A 14,050-nucleotide genomic window follows, 5' to 3' on the forward strand; every position below is an offset into this window, starting at 1 on the left:
AAGTGTTTAGGTAACAAAATATGTTTCTGCCAATTTCGAACTGGGGACCTTTCACGTGTGATGCAAACATGAAATCACTACACTACAGATACTACATGAAAAATTTGCGACCATCATCCAATAAAAAATGATCTTTGGCATTCAGTATGGCATGCTGAAATAAACTTTTTATCTGATTGTATTTTTATTGAGCATTTTACCCAAAAATTCATTGTTTTAAAATTCTAAAGCTAAAAGATTGTTTCTGCCCAGTTTCGAACTGGGGACCTTTCGCGTGTTAGGCGAACGTGATAATCACTACACTACAGAAACTGACTCTCGTGGATCCCATCACTATCTAGTCTGGAAGTACAAATGACACATGCTTTTCTTAGAAATATAATTTTTTCTAAACTTTTTTTCCTATTTTCTAATAATTTTGACGCTATTTTTCCACTTTGCATTTCAAGAGGACACATTCACTTATTATCAATTCTGATCATTGTATTTACTAAAAAAATCTTTTTTTTAAAAATATATTTCTGACCAATTTTGACGGGGGACCTTTTGCATATTGGGTAAATGTGAATAACTCTACACTACAGGTACTTCATGAATGCAACACCATCCAATATGCATGATAGAAGGGAAATTGACTTTTGATATTCTGCAATATGATTTTTGCTCGCTTTTTCATTGAGCAATGCAACAGTAGATAGTTATCAAAATATAAATTATTGAATTCAAAGTGTTTAGGTAACAAAATATGTTTCTGCCCAGTTTCGAACTGGGGACCTTTCGCGTGTGAGGCGAACGTGATAACCACTACACTACAGAAACTACATGGAAATAGCATCTCCCGCCATCCAATAAAAAATTATCTTTGACATACATTATGGCATTCTGAAATAAACTTTTATATGATTGCATTTTTATTTGGCATTTCACCCAAAAATCCCTTGTTTTAAAATTCTAAAGATAACAGCATATTTCTGCCCAGTTTCGAACTGGGGACCTTTTGTGTTTTAGGCGAATGTGATAACGACTACAATACAGAAACTGACTTTTGAAGATCTCATCACTATGGAGTCGGGAAGTACCATTGGCAAACCGTTTTCTTAGAAAAAAAATTTCTAAACTTATTTTTCTATTTTCTAATAATTTCTATGCTATTTTTTCCACTTTGCATTTCAAGAGGACACATTCACTTATTAATAGTTCTGATCATTGTATTTAATAAAAAAAATCTATTTTTAATGTATTTCTGACCAATTTTGAAGGGGAACCTTATGCATATTGGCTAAATGTGAATAATACTACACTACAGGTACTTTATGAATGCAACACCATCCAATATGCATGGTAGACGGGAAATTGACTTTTGATATTCTGCAATATGATTATTGCTTGCTTTTTCATTGAGCAATGCAACAGTAGATAGTTATCAAAATATAAATTATTGAATTCAAAGTGTTTAGGTAACAAAAGATGTTTCTACCCAGTTTCGAACTGGGGACCTTTCGCGTGTGAGGCGAACGTGATAACCACTACACTACAGAAACTACATGGAAACAGCTTCTCCCGCCATCCAATAAAAAATGATCTTTGACATACATTATGGCATTCTGAAATAAACTTTTTATATGATTGCATTTTTATTTGGCATTTCAACCAAAAATCCATTGTTTTAAAATTCTAAAGATAACAGCATATTTCTGCCCAGTTTCGAACTGAGGACCTTTTGTGTTTTAGGCGAATGTGATAACCACTACAATACAGAAACTGACTTTTGAAGATCTCATCACTATGGAGTCGGGAAGTACCATTGGCAAACCGTTTTCTTAGAAAAAAAATTTCTAAACTTATTTTTCTATTTTCTAATAATTTCTATGCTATTTTTTCCACTTTGCATTTCAAGAGGACACATTCACTTATTAATAGTTCTGATCATTGTATTTAATAAAAAAAATCTATTTTTAATGTATTTCTGACCAATTTTGAAGGGGAACCTTATGCATATTGGCTAAATGTGAATAATACTACACTACAGGTACTTTATGAATGCAACACCATCCAATATGCATGGTAGAAGGGAAATTGACTTTTGATATTCTGCAATATGATTTTTTGCTTGCTTTTTCATTAAGCAATGCAACAGTATAAAGTTATCAAAATATAAATTATTGAATTCAAAGTGTTTAGGTAACAAAATATGTTTCTGCCAATTTCGAACTGGGGACCTTTCACGTGTGAGGCAAACATGAATCACTGCACTACAGATACTACATGAAAAATTTGCGACCATCATCCAATAAAAAATGATCTTTGGCATTCAGTATTGCATGCTAAAATAAACTTTTTATCTGATTGTATTTTTATTGAGCATTTTACCCAAAAATTCATTGTTTTAAAATTCTAAAGCTAAAAGATTGTTTCTGCCCAGTTTCGAACTGGGGACCTTTCACGTGTTAGGCGAACGTGATAACCACTACACTACAGAAACTGACTCTCGTGGATCCCATCACTATCTAGTCTGGAAGTACAAATGACACATGCTTTTCTTAGAAATATTATTTTTTCTAAACTTTTTTTCCTATTTTCGAATAATTTTGACGCTATTTTTCCACTTTGCTTTTCAAGAGGACACATTCACTTATTATCAATTCTGATCATTGTATTTACTAAAAAAATCATTTTTTTTAATGTATTTCTGACCAATTTTGACGGGGGACCTTATGCATATTGGGTAAATGTGAATAACTCTACACTACAGGTACTTCATGAATGCAACACCATCCAATATGCATGATAGAAGGGAAATTGACTTTTGATATTCTGCAATATGATTTTTGCTTGCTTTTTCATTGAGCAATGCAACAGTAGATAGTTATCAAAATATAAATTATTGAATTCAAAGTGTTTAGGTAACAAAATATGTTTCTGCCCAGTTTTGAACTGGGGACCTTTCGCGTGTGAGGCGAACATGATAACCACTACACTACAGAAACTACATGGAAACAGCATCTCCCGCCATCCAATAAAAAATGATCTTTGACATACATTATGGCATTCTGAAATAAACTTTTATATGATTGCATTTTTATTTGGCATTTCAACCAAAAATCCCTTGTTTTAAAATTCTAAAGATAACAGCATATTTCTGCCCAGTTTCGAACTGGGGACCTTTTGTGTTTTAGGCGAATGTGATAACCACTACAATACAGAAACTGACTTTTGAAGATCTCATCACTATGGAGTCGGGAAGTACCATTGGCAAACCGTTTTCTTTGAAAAAAAATTTCTAAACTTATTTTTCTATTTTCTAATAATTTCTATGCTATTTTTTCCACTTTGCATTTCAAGAGGACACATTCACTTATTAATAGTTCTGATCATTGTATTTAATAAAAAAATCTATTTTTAATGTATTTCTGACCAATTTTGAAGGGGAACCTTATGCATATTGGCTAAATGTGAATAATACTACACTACAGGTACTTTATGAATGCAACACCATCCAATATGCACGGTAGAAGGGAAATTGACTTTTGATATTCTGCAATATGATTTTTTGCTTGCTTTTTCATTAAGCAATGCAACAGTATATAGTTATCAAAATATAAATTATTGAATTCAAAGTGTTTAGGTAACAAAATATGTTTCTGCCAATTTCGAACTGGGGACCTTTCACGTGTGAGGCAAACATGAAATCACTACACTACAGATACTACATGAAAAATTTGCGACCATCATCCAATAAAAAATGATCTTTGGCATTCAGTATGGCATGCTAAAATAAACTTTTTATCTGATTGTTTTTTTATTGAGCATTTTACCCAAAAATTCATTGTTTTAAAATTCTAAAGCTAAAAGATTGTTTCTGCCCAGTTTCTAACTGGGGACCTTTCGCGTGTTAGGCGAACGTGATAACCACTACACTACAGAAACTGACTCTCGTGGATCCCATCACTATCTAGTCTGGAAGTACAAATGACACATGCTTTTCTTAGAAATATAATTTTTTCTAAACTTTTTTTCCTATTTTCTAATAATTTTGACGCTATTTTTCCACTTTGCATTTCAAGAGGACACATTCACTTATTATCAATTCTGATCATTGTATTTTCTAAAAAAATCTTTTTTTAATGTATTTCTGACCAATTTTGAAGGGGGACCTTATGCATATTGGGTAAATGTGAATAACTCTACACTACAGGTACTTCATGAATGCAACACCATCCAATATGCATGGTAGACGGGAAATTGACTTTTGATATTCTGCAATATGATTATTGCTTGCTTTTTCATTGAGCAATGCAACAGTAGATAGTTATCAAAATATAAATTATTGAATTCAAAGTGTTTAGGTAACAAAATATGTTTCTGCCCAGTTTTGAACTGGGGACCTTTCGCGTGTGAGGCGAACATGATAACCACTACACTACAGAAACTACATGGAAACAGCATCTCCCGCCATCCAATAAAAAATGATCTTTGACATACATTATGGCATTCTGAAATAAACTTTTATATGATTGCATTTTTATTTGGCATTTCAACCAAAAATCCCTTGTTTTAAAATTCTAAAGATAACAGCATATTTCTGCCCAGTTTCGAACTGGGGACCTTTTGTGTTTTAGGCGAATGTGATAACCACTACAATACAGAAACTGACTTTTGAAGATCTCATCACTATGGAGTCGGGAAGTACCATTGGCAAACCGTTTTCATAGAAAAAAAATTTCTAAACTTATTTTTCTATTTTCTAATAATTTCTATGCTATTTTTTCCACTTTGCATTTCAAGAGGACACATTCACTTATTATCAATTCTGATCATTGTATTTTCTAAAAAAATCTTTTTTTAATGTATTTCTGACCAATTTTGAAGGGGGACCTTATGCATATTGGGTAAATGTGAATAACTCTACACTACAGGTACTTCATGAATGCAACACCATCCAATATGCATGGTAGACGGGAAATTGACTTTTGATATTCTGCAATATGATTATTGCTTGCTTTTTCATTGAGCAATGCAACAGTAGATAATTATCAAAATATAAATTATTGAATTCAAAGTGTCTAGGTAACAAATGATGTTTCTGCCCAGTTTCGAACTGGGGACCTTTCGCGTGTGAGGCGAACGTGATAACCACTACACTACAGAAACTACATGGAAACAGCTTCTCCCGCCATCCAATAAAAAATGATCTTTGACATACATTATGGCATTCTGAAATAAACTTTTTATATGATTGCATTTTTATTTGGCATTTCAACCAAAAATCCCTTGTTTTAAAATTCTAAAGATAACAGCATATTTCTGCCCAGTTTCGAACTGGGGACCTTTTGTGTTTTAGGCGAATGTGATAACCACTACAATACAGAAACTGACTTTTGAAGATCTCATCACTATGGAGTCGGGAAGTACCATTGGCAAACCGTTTTCATAGAAAAAAAATTTCTAAACTTATTTTTCTATTTTCTAATAATTTCTATGCTATTTTTTCCACTTTGCATTTCAAGAGGACACATTCACTTATTATCAATTCTGATCATTGTATTTTCTAAAAAAATCTTTTTTTAATGTATTTCTGACCAATTTTGAAGGGGGACCTTATGCATATTGGGTAAATGTGAATAACTCTACACTACAGGTACTTCATGAATGCAACACCATCCAATATGCATGGTAGACGGGAAATTGACTTTTGATATTCTGCAATATGATTATTGCTTGCTTTTTCATTGAGCAATGCAACAGTAGATAATTATCAAAATATAAATTATTGAATTCAAAGTGTCTAGGTAACAAATGATGTTTCTGCCCAGTTTCGAACTGGGGACCTTTCGCGTGTGAGGCAAACGTGATAACCACTACACTACAGAAACTACATGGAAACAGCTTCTCCCGCCATCCAATAAAAAATGATCTTTGACATACATTATGGCATTCTGAAATAAACTTTTTATATGATTGCATTTTTATTTGGCATTTCAACCAAAAATCCCTTGTTTTAAAATTCTAAAGATAACAGCATATTTCTGCCCAGTTTCGAACTGGGGACCTTTTGTGTTTTAGGCGAATGTGATAACCACTACAATACAGAAACTGACTTTTGAAGATCTCATCACTATGGAGTCGGGAAGTACCATTGGCAAACCGTTTTCATAGAAAAAAAAATTCTAAACTTATTTTTCTATTTTCTAATAATTTCTATGCTATTTTTTCCACTTTGCATTTCAAGAGGACACATTCACTGCATATTGGCTAAATGTGAATAATACTACACTACAGGTACTTTATGAATGCAACACCATCCAATATGCATGGTAGAAGGGAAATTGACTTTTGATATTCTGCAATATGATTTTTTGCTTGCTTTTTCATTAAGCAATGCAACAGTATATAGTTATCAAAATATAAATTATTGAATTCAAAGTGTTTAGGTAACAAAATATGTTTCTGCCAATTTCGAACTGGGGACCTTTCACGTGTGATGCAAACATGAAATCACTACACTACAGATACTACATGAAAAATTTGCGACCATCATCCAATAAAAAATGATCTTTGGCATTCAGTATGGCATGCTAAAATAAACTTTTTATCTGATTGTATTTTTATTGAGCATTTTACCCAAAAATTCATTGTTTTAAAATTCTAAAGCTAAAAGATTGTTTCTGCCCAGTTTCGAACTGGGGACCTTTCGCGTGTTAGGCGAACGTGATAATCACTACACTACAGAAACTGACTCTCGTGGATCCCATCACTATCTAGTCTGGAAGTACAAATGACACATGCTTTTCTTAGAAATATAATTTTTTCTAAACTTTTTTTCCTATTTTCTAATAATTTTGACGCTATTTTTCCACTTTGCATTTCAAGAGGACACATTCACTTATCAATTCTGATCATTGTATTTACTAAAAAAATCTTTTTTTTTAAAATATATTTCTGACCAATTTTGACGGGGGACCTTTTGCATATTGGGTAAATGTGAATAACTCTACACTACAGGTACTTCATGAATGCAACACCATCCAATATGCATGATAGAAGGGAAATTGACTTTTGATATTCTGCAATATGATTTTTGCTTGCTTTTTCATTGAGCAATGCAACAGTAGATAGTTATCAAAATATAAATTATTGAATTCAAAGTGTTTAGGTAACAAAATATGTTTCTGCCCAGTTTCGAACTGGGGACCTTTCGCGTGTGAGGCGAACGTGATAACCACTACACTACAGAAACTACATGGAAATAGCATCTCCCGCCATCCAATAAAAAAATATCTTTGACATACATTATGGCATTCTGAAATAAACTTTTATATGATTGCATTTTTATTTGGCATTTCACCCAAAAATCCCTTGTTTTAAAATTCTAAAGATAACAGCATATTTCTGCCCAGTTTCGAACTGGGGACCTTTTGTGTTTTAGGCGAATGTGATAACGACTACAATACAGAAACTGACTTTTGAAGATCTCATCACTATGGAGTCGGGAAGTACCATTGGCAAACCGTTTTCTTAGAAAAAAAATTTCTAAACTTATTTTTCTATTTTCTAATAATTTCTATGCTATTTTTTCCACTTTGCATTTCAAGAGGACACATTCACTTATTAATAGTTCTGATCATTGTATTTAATAAAAAAATCTATTTTTAATGTATTTCTGACCAATTTTGAAGGGGAACCTTATGCATATTGGCTAAATGTGAATAATACTACACTACAGGTACTTTATGAATGCAACACCATCCAATATGCATGGTAGACGGGAAATTGACTTTTGATATTCTGCAATATGATTATTGCTTGCTTTTTCATTGAGCAATGCAACAGTAGATAGTTATCAAAATATAAATTATTGAATTCAAAGTGTTTAGGTAACAAAAGATGTTTCTACCCAGTTTCGAACTGGGGACCTTTCGAGTGTGAGGCGAACGTGATAACCACTACACTACAGAAACTACATGGAAACAGCTTCTCCCGCCATCCAATAAAAAATGATCTTTGACATACATTATGGCATTCTGAAATAAACTTTTTATATGATTGCATTTTTATTTGGCATTTCAACCAAAAATCCATTGTTTTAAAATTCTAAAGATAACAGCATATTTCTGCCCAGTTTCGAACTGAGGACCTTTTGTGTTTTAGGCGAATGTGATAACCACTACAATACAGAAACTGACTTTTGAAGATCTCATCACTATGGAGTCGGGAAGTACCATTGGCAAACCGTTTTCTTAGAAAAAAAATTTCTAAACTTATTTTTCTATTTTCTAATAATTTCTATGCTATTTTTTCCACTTTGCATTTCAAGAGGACACATTCACTTATTAATAGTTCTGATCATTGTATTTAATAAAAAAAATCTATTTTTAATGTATTTCTGACCAATTTTGAAGGGGAACCTTATGCATATTGGCTAAATGTGAATAATACTACACTACAGGTACTTTATGAATGCAACACCATCCAATATGCATGGTAGAAGGGAAATTGACTTTTGATATTCTGCAATATGATTTTTTGCTTGCTTTTTCATTAAGCAATGCAACAGTATATAGTTATCAAAATATAAATTATTGAATTCAAAGTGTTTAGGTAACAAAATATGTTTCTGCCAATTTCGAACTGGGGACCTTTCACGTGTGAGGCAAACATGAAATCACTACACTACAGATACTACATGAAAAATTTGCGATTATCATCCAATAAAAAATGATCTTTGGCATTCAGTATGGCATGCTAAAATAAACTTTTTATCTGATTGTATTTTTATTGAGCATTTTACCCAAAAATTCATTGTTTTAAAATTCTAAAGCTAAAAGATTGTTTCTACCCAGTTTCGAACTGGGGACTTTTCACGTGTTAGGCGAACGTGATAACCACTACACTACAGAAACTGACTCTCGTGGATCCTATCACTATCTAGTCTGGAAGTACAAATGACACATGCTTTTCTTAGAAATATAATTTTTTCTAAACTTTTTTTCCTATTTTCTAATAATTTTGACGCTATTTTTCCACTTTGCATTTCAAGAGGACACATTCACTTATTATCAATTCTGATCATTGTATTTACTAAAAAAATCTTTTTTTTTTAATTATTTCTGACCAATTTTGACGGGGGACCTTATGCATATTGGGTAAATGTGAATAACTCTACACTACAGGTACTTCATGAATGCAACACCATCCAATATGCATGATAGAAGGGAAATTGACTTTTGATATTCTGCAATATGATTTTTGCTTGCTTTTTCATTGAGCAATGCAACAGTAGATAGTTATCAAAATATAAAATATTGAATTCAAAGTGTTTAGGTAACAAAATATATTTCTGCCCAGTTTCGAACTGGGGACCTTTCGCGTGTGAGGCGAACGTGATAACCACTACACTACAGAAACTACATGTAAACAGCATCTCCCGCCATCCAATAAAAAATGATCTTTGACATACATTATGGCATTCTGAAATAAACTTTTTATATGATTGCATTTTTATTTGGCATTTCAACCAAAAATCCCTTGTTTTAAAATTCTAAAGATAACAGCATATTTCTGCCCAGTTTCGAACTGGGGACCTTTTGTGTTTTAGGCGAATGTGATAACCACTACAATACAGAAACTGACTTTTGAAGATCTCATCACTATGGAGTCGGGAAGTACCATTGGCAAACCGTTTTCATAGAATTTTTTTTTCTAAACTTATTTTTCTATTTTCTAATAATTTCTATGCAATTTTTTCCACTTTGCATTTCAAGAAGACACATTCACTTATTAATTGTTCTGATCATTGTATTTAATAAAAAAATCTATTTTTAATGTATTTCTAAACAATTTTGAAGGGGAACCTTATGCATATTGGCTAAATGTGAATAATACTACACTACAGGTACTTCATGAATGCAACACCATCCAATATGCATGGTAGAAGGGAAATTGACTTTTGATATTCTGCAATATGATTTTTTGCTTGCTTTTTCATTGAGCAATGCAACAGTATATAGTTATCAAAATATAAATTATTGAATTCAAAGTGTTTAGGTAACAAAATATGTTTCTGCCAATTTCGAACTGGGGACCTTTCACGTGTGAGGCAAACATGAAATCACTACACTACAGATACTACATGAAAAATTTGCGACCATCATCCAATAAAAAATGATCTTTGACATTCAGTATGGCATGCTAAAATAAACTTTTTATCTGATTGTATTTTTATTGAGCATTTTACCCAAAAATTCATTGTTTTAAAATTCTAAAGTTAAAAGATTGTTTCTGCCCAGTTTCGAACTGGGGACCTTTCGAGTGTGAGGCGAACGTGATAACCACTACACTACAGAAACTGACTCTCGTGGATCCCATCACTATCTAGTCTGGAAGTACAAATGACACATGCTTTTCTTAGAAATATAATTTTTTCTAAACTTTTTTTCCTATTTTCTAATAATTTTGACGCTATTTTTCCACTTTGCATTTCAAGAGGACACATTCACTTATTATCAATTCTGATCATTGTATTTTCTAAAAAAATCTTTTTTTAATGTATTTCTGACCAATTTTGAAGGGGGACCTTATGCATATTGGGTAAATGTGAATAACTCTACACTACAGGTACTTTATGAATGCAACACCATCCAATATGCATGGTAGAAGGGAAATTGACTTTTGATATTCTGCAATATGATTTTTTGCTTGCTTTTTCATTAAGCAATGCAACAGTATATAGTTATCAAAATATAAATTATTGAATTCAAAGTGTTTAGGTAACAAAATATGTTTCTGCCAATTTCGAACTGGGGACCTTTCACGTGTGAGGCAAACATGAAATCACTACACTACAGATACTACATAAAAAATTTGCGACCATCATCCAATAAAAAATGATCTTTGGCATTCAGTATGGCATACTAAAATAAACTTTTTATCTGATTGTATTTTTATTGAGCATTTTACCCAAAAATTCATTGTTTTTAAAATTCTAAAGCTAAAAGGTTGTTTCTGCCCAGTTTCGAACTGGGGACCTTTCACATGTTAGGCGAACGTGATAACCACTACACTACAGAAACTGACTCTCGTGGATCCCATCACTATCTAGTCTGGAAGTACAAATGACACATGCTTTTCTTAGAAATATAATTTTTTCTAAACTTTTTTTCCTATTTTCTAATAATTTTGACGCTATTTTTCCACTTTGCATTTCAAGAGGACACATTCACTTATTATCAATTCTGATCATTGTATTTACTAAAAAAATCTTTTTTTTTAATGTATTTCTGACCAATTTTGACGGGGGACCTTATGCATATTGGGTAAATGTGAATAACTCTACACTACAGGTACTTCATGAATGCAACACCATCCAATATGCATGATAGAAGGGAAATTTACTTTTGATATTCTGCAATATGATTTTTGCTTGCTTTTTCATTGAGCAATGCAACAGTAGATAGTTATCAAAATATAAATTATTAAATTCAAAGTGTTTAGGTAACAAAATATATTTCTGCCCAGTTTCGAACTGGGGACCTTTCGCGTGTGAGGTGAACGTGATAACCACTACACTACAGAAACTACATGGAAATAGTGTCTCCCGCCATCCAATAAAAAATGATCTTTGACATACATTATGGCATTCTGAAATAAACTTTTTATATGATTGCATTTTTATTTGGCATTTCAACCAAAAATCCCTTGTTTTAAAATTCTAAAGATAACAGCATATTTCTGCCCAGTTTCGAACTGGGGACCTTTTGTGTTTTAGGCGAATGTGATAACCACTACAATACAGAAACTGACTTTTGAAGATCTCATCACTATGGAGTCGGGAAGTACCATTGGCAAACCGTTTTCTTAGAAAAAAAAATTCTAAACTTATTTTTCTATTTTCTAATAATTTCTATGCTATTTTTTCAACTTTGCATTTTAAGAGGACACATTCACTTATTAATAGTTCTGATCATTGTATTTAATAAAAAAATCTATTTTTAATGTATTTCTGACCAATTTTGAAGGGGAACATTATGCATATTGGCTAAATGTGAATAATACTACACTACAGGTACTTCATGAATGCAACACCATCCAATATGCATGGTAGAAGGGAAATTGACTTTTGATATTCTGCAATATGATTTTTTGCTTGCTTTTTCATTGAGCAATGCAACAGTATATAGTTATCAAAATATAAATTATTGAATTCAAAGTGTTTAGGTAACAAAATATGTTTCTGCCAATTTCGAACTGGGGACCTTTCACGTGTGAGGCAAACATGAAATCACTACACTACAGATACTACATAAAAAATTTGCGACCATCATCCAATAAAAAATGATCTTTGACATTCAGTATGGCATGCTAAAATAAACTTTTTATCTGATTGTATTTTTATTGAGCATTTTACCTAAAAATTCATTGTTTTAAAATTCTAAAGCTAAAAGATTGTTTCTGCCCAGTTTTGAACTGGGGACCTTTCGCATGTTAGGCGAACGTGATAACCACTACACTACAGAAACTGACTCGCGTGAATCCCATCACTATCTAGTCTGGAAGTACAAATGACACATGCTTTTCTTAGAAATATAATTTTTTCTAAACTTTTTTCCTATTTTCTAATAATTTTGACGCTATTTTTTCACTTTGCATTTCAAGAGGACACATTCACTTATTATCAATTCTGATCATTGTATTTACTAAAAAAATCTTTTTTTTTAATGTATTTCTGACCAATTTTGACGGGGGACCTTATGCATATTGGGTAAATGTGAATAACTCTACACTACAGGTACTTCATGAATGCAACACCATCCAATATGCATGATAGAAGGGAAATTGACTTTTGATATTCTGCAATATGATTTTTGCTTGCTTTTTCATTGAGCAATGCAACAGTAGATAGTTATCAAAATATAAATTATTGAATTCAAAGTGTTTAGGTAACAAAATATGTTTCTGCCAATTTTGAACTGGGGACCTTTCACGTGTGAGGCAAACATGAAATCACTACACTACAGATACTACATGAAAAATTTGCGACCATCATCCAATAAAAAATGATCTTTGGCATTCAGTATGGCATGCTAAAATAAACTTTTTATCTGATTGTATTTTTATTGAGCATTTTACCCAAAAATTCATTGTTTTAAAATTCTAAAGCTAAAAGATTGTTTCTGCCCAGTTTCGAACTGGGGACCTTCCGCATGTTAGGCGAACGTGATAACCACTACACTACAGAAACTGACTCGCGTGAATCCCATCACTATCTAGTCTGGAAGCACAAATGACACATGCTTTTCTTAGAAATATAATTTTTTCTAAACTTTTTTCCTATTTTCTAATAATTTTGACGCTATTTTTCCACTTTGCATTTCAAGAGGACACATTCACTTATTATCAATTCTGATCACTGTATTTACTAAAAAAAAAATCTTTTTTTTTTAATGTATTTCTGACCAATTTTGACGGGGGACCTTATGCATATTGGGTAAATATGAATAACTCTACACTACAGGTACTTCATGAATGCAACACCATCCAATATGCATGATAGAAGGGAAATTGACTTTTGATATTCTGCAATATGATTATTGCTTGCTTTTTCATTGAGCAATGCAACAGTAGATAGTTATCAAAATATTAATTATTGAATTCAAAGTGTTTAGGTAACAAAATATGTTTCTGCCCAGTTTCGAACTGGGGACCTTTCGCGTGTGAGGCGAACATGATAACCACTACACTACAGAAACTACATGGAAACAGCATCTCCCGCCATCCAATAAAAAATGATCTTTGACATACATTATGGCATTCTGAAATAAACTTTTTATATGATTGCATTTTTATTTGGCATTTCAACCAAAAATCCCTTGTTTTAAAATGCTAAAGATAACAGCATATTTCTGCCCAGTTTCGAACTGGGGACCTTTTGTGTTTTAGGCGAATGTGATAACCACTACAATACAGAAACTGACTTTTGAAGATCTCATCACTTTGGAGTCGGGAAGTACCATTGGCAAACCGTTTTCTTAGAAAAAAAAATTCTAAACTTATT

At 32.2% G+C, this 14,050-nt stretch overlaps 20 non-coding genes across 20 annotated transcripts; all 20 read right to left on the minus strand.

The window, feature by feature from the left end:
- Positions 1-239: 239 nt before the first annotated feature.
- Positions 240-312, minus strand: TRNAV-AAC (transfer RNA valine (anticodon AAC)). Its single transcript has one exon. It is a non-coding gene; the product is annotated as a tRNA-Val (tRNA).
- A 434-nt stretch (positions 313-746) lies between these two features.
- On the minus strand, positions 747-819 carry TRNAV-CAC (transfer RNA valine (anticodon CAC)). Its single transcript has one exon. It is a non-coding gene; the product is annotated as a tRNA-Val (tRNA).
- Positions 820-1,468: 649 nt separating this feature from the next.
- On the minus strand, positions 1,469-1,541 carry TRNAV-CAC (transfer RNA valine (anticodon CAC)). Its single transcript has one exon. It is a non-coding gene; the product is annotated as a tRNA-Val (tRNA).
- An 868-nt stretch (positions 1,542-2,409) lies between these two features.
- TRNAV-AAC (transfer RNA valine (anticodon AAC)) lies at positions 2,410-2,482 on the minus strand. The gene has a single exon. It is a non-coding gene; the product is annotated as a tRNA-Val (tRNA).
- Positions 2,483-2,914: 432 nt separating this feature from the next.
- TRNAV-CAC (transfer RNA valine (anticodon CAC)) lies at positions 2,915-2,987 on the minus strand. The gene has a single exon. It is a non-coding gene; the product is annotated as a tRNA-Val (tRNA).
- Positions 2,988-3,854: 867 nt separating this feature from the next.
- TRNAV-AAC (transfer RNA valine (anticodon AAC)) lies at positions 3,855-3,927 on the minus strand. The gene has a single exon. It is a non-coding gene; the product is annotated as a tRNA-Val (tRNA).
- A 430-nt stretch (positions 3,928-4,357) lies between these two features.
- Positions 4,358-4,430, minus strand: TRNAV-CAC (transfer RNA valine (anticodon CAC)). The gene has a single exon. It is a non-coding gene; the product is annotated as a tRNA-Val (tRNA).
- A 648-nt stretch (positions 4,431-5,078) lies between these two features.
- On the minus strand, positions 5,079-5,151 carry TRNAV-CAC (transfer RNA valine (anticodon CAC)). The gene has a single exon. It is a non-coding gene; the product is annotated as a tRNA-Val (tRNA).
- A 649-nt stretch (positions 5,152-5,800) lies between these two features.
- On the minus strand, positions 5,801-5,873 carry TRNAV-CAC (transfer RNA valine (anticodon CAC)). Its single transcript has one exon. It is a non-coding gene; the product is annotated as a tRNA-Val (tRNA).
- Positions 5,874-6,660: 787 nt separating this feature from the next.
- TRNAV-AAC (transfer RNA valine (anticodon AAC)) lies at positions 6,661-6,733 on the minus strand. Its single transcript has one exon. It is a non-coding gene; the product is annotated as a tRNA-Val (tRNA).
- A 431-nt stretch (positions 6,734-7,164) lies between these two features.
- On the minus strand, positions 7,165-7,237 carry TRNAV-CAC (transfer RNA valine (anticodon CAC)). The gene has a single exon. It is a non-coding gene; the product is annotated as a tRNA-Val (tRNA).
- A 648-nt stretch (positions 7,238-7,885) lies between these two features.
- On the minus strand, positions 7,886-7,958 carry TRNAV-CAC (transfer RNA valine (anticodon CAC)). Its single transcript has one exon. It is a non-coding gene; the product is annotated as a tRNA-Val (tRNA).
- Positions 7,959-8,827: 869 nt separating this feature from the next.
- Positions 8,828-8,900, minus strand: TRNAV-AAC (transfer RNA valine (anticodon AAC)). The gene has a single exon. It is a non-coding gene; the product is annotated as a tRNA-Val (tRNA).
- A 432-nt stretch (positions 8,901-9,332) lies between these two features.
- On the minus strand, positions 9,333-9,405 carry TRNAV-CAC (transfer RNA valine (anticodon CAC)). Its single transcript has one exon. It is a non-coding gene; the product is annotated as a tRNA-Val (tRNA).
- Positions 9,406-10,273: 868 nt separating this feature from the next.
- TRNAV-CAC (transfer RNA valine (anticodon CAC)) lies at positions 10,274-10,346 on the minus strand. The gene has a single exon. It is a non-coding gene; the product is annotated as a tRNA-Val (tRNA).
- A 650-nt stretch (positions 10,347-10,996) lies between these two features.
- TRNAV-AAC (transfer RNA valine (anticodon AAC)) lies at positions 10,997-11,069 on the minus strand. The gene has a single exon. It is a non-coding gene; the product is annotated as a tRNA-Val (tRNA).
- A 432-nt stretch (positions 11,070-11,501) lies between these two features.
- TRNAV-CAC (transfer RNA valine (anticodon CAC)) lies at positions 11,502-11,574 on the minus strand. The gene has a single exon. It is a non-coding gene; the product is annotated as a tRNA-Val (tRNA).
- An 868-nt stretch (positions 11,575-12,442) lies between these two features.
- Positions 12,443-12,515, minus strand: TRNAV-AAC (transfer RNA valine (anticodon AAC)). Its single transcript has one exon. It is a non-coding gene; the product is annotated as a tRNA-Val (tRNA).
- Positions 12,516-13,164: 649 nt separating this feature from the next.
- Positions 13,165-13,237, minus strand: TRNAV-AAC (transfer RNA valine (anticodon AAC)). The gene has a single exon. It is a non-coding gene; the product is annotated as a tRNA-Val (tRNA).
- A 435-nt stretch (positions 13,238-13,672) lies between these two features.
- On the minus strand, positions 13,673-13,745 carry TRNAV-CAC (transfer RNA valine (anticodon CAC)). Its single transcript has one exon. It is a non-coding gene; the product is annotated as a tRNA-Val (tRNA).
- Between the last annotated feature and the right edge of the window lie 305 nt (positions 13,746-14,050).

Source organism: Pseudophryne corroboree, chromosome 4 (genome assembly GCF_028390025.1).
Source record: "Pseudophryne corroboree isolate aPseCor3 chromosome 4, aPseCor3.hap2, whole genome shotgun sequence".
NCBI classification, from domain to species: Eukaryota; Metazoa; Chordata; class Amphibia; order Anura; family Myobatrachidae; genus Pseudophryne; species Pseudophryne corroboree.